This window comes from Propithecus coquereli, unplaced genomic scaffold (genome assembly GCF_000956105.1).
Source record: "Propithecus coquereli isolate 6110/MARCELLA unplaced genomic scaffold, Pcoq_1.0 Scaffold14, whole genome shotgun sequence".
Lineage (NCBI taxonomy): Eukaryota > Metazoa > Chordata > Mammalia > Primates > Indriidae > Propithecus > Propithecus coquereli.
This window is the reverse complement of record NW_012138302.1, coordinates 6,943,430-6,945,030: the sequence shown is the minus strand read 5'-3', so window position 1 is coordinate 6,945,030 and position 1,601 is coordinate 6,943,430. Positions and strand designations below refer to the sequence as shown.

Here is a 1,601-nt window from a genome sequence, read left to right as displayed (position 1 = left end):
TTTTGCTTTGAGCGATTCGAGCAGGATAGGTTAGGTATCTCTGGATTTAATTTCTTCCTTTTCATTCCTTTAGGGAAAAAGTGTTTATTTTATTTTACAAAGTTACTATTTTCTGTCAATGACATGTTTCCTTTTGATTTAAGATCAATAATATAACTGATGCGGAATCCAACATGTTCGTGATTTTGTTTTCTGAGTTGTGGAAGTATTTGGTGCTATTTTTTAGTTTTTGAAGAAACTAATTTGATTTCTTCTTTTGTAGCTCAGGCTTGAATTATTATAGGTTTTCAAACATTTTTTGAATTGAAATTATTATCCATTACAGCTTATCAGAGAACTTAAGATATAAAGTAAAGTTTTTTTTTTTTAGCCCAAAGTTGCTAATTTGGATTAAAGTACTTTTCTTTTTAGCTGTGTAAATGATACTGTTAGTATTTTCACTATAATTGTACCCCTGTTGCATTATCTGTTTTAATTTTTCTCCCTTCTATGCTATCTTTACCAAAACACATAATTTCTTTTCTCTTTTGAAAGAATCTATGGGTTAATAAACTTTTATATGGAAGGTTTGATTAGTACACTACGTGCTTGAGTTTTGGCATAGCTATTTATTGGCTTTCATTGATTTATGATTTCTGTTGAAGAACAAAAGGGACTTTATTTCTTTAAGTTTCCTCACACAGTAGACAGGTTATAGAAGGAGAATGTTGATCAGAAAATATCAATAAAATGCAATGTTTGGGCTTCTGGACTTAGAAAACGTAGCTGTCATTTTGGTGTCTTTCCTATCAATCTAATGACTATTTTTGTACTTATGAATTCCTTAGAACACCTGTTTTTCTGTAAGAAGAAAATGTTTGACTTTCAGTGACAGATGCAAATTATCTACATCGTTTTAAATTAAGAGTTGAGGTAAAATAGGAAAAAAACACATTGCCTAGGAAGTGACTAAATATATACTTTATGGTGAAATGCCCTTTGGCTAAGCCAAGTATGAAAACACTTACTAGACATTTTCTTTATTCTTTGATCAGGGCACAATTCTGTTCAAGAGTGGTTTGATTTACACAGGCATCTTTACCTTTATTTTTCATCAGGACCACTGACTTTCTCTTAAGTAGTTGTTTATTTCAAGTCTGTTGCATGGATTAAAAACACTGTAAAATTATCATTATTGAAGTAGAAGTCCAGCAATTCTTTATTCCTTTTTTCACAATCATGTCCTCCTTTCTTCTGTTTTCTTTCTCTAAGTCCTTCCAGATGTTTCTGAGTTGAATGGCATTTCTGCTATACTGCTGCTTTCTACTTCCAGTCCCTTCTAGTGCCTTCTGTAGCATTTACAACAAAGCACATAGCTTTGTACTCATTATTTCAATCTAAAGCCTCCATTCATTTAGATTCCTGTTAAAATTGGGGAAAAGGAAGGATAGGGCATAGACTTTGCAGTCTTAAAGTTTTTAAAACTTTTTGCTTCAGAATTGCATCTACAGCTTGTAAGATGGTGCCACCTAGAACCAGGAATGTGAAGCCTAGAACCAAATCAACCCCATGGTCATTGCTCTATTCTCAAGCTTTCTCTCCACATTACTAGATATGTATTT

The 1,601-nt window shown here is 32.4% G+C and overlaps 1 protein-coding gene across 1 annotated transcript in view; it reads left to right on the top strand.

Moving 5' to 3' along the window:
- Positions 1-1,601, top strand: part of INADL (InaD-like (Drosophila)) — a 339,614-nt gene that overhangs the window by 33,758 nt on the left and 304,255 nt on the right. The gene's annotated exons all lie outside the window — the stretch shown is intronic.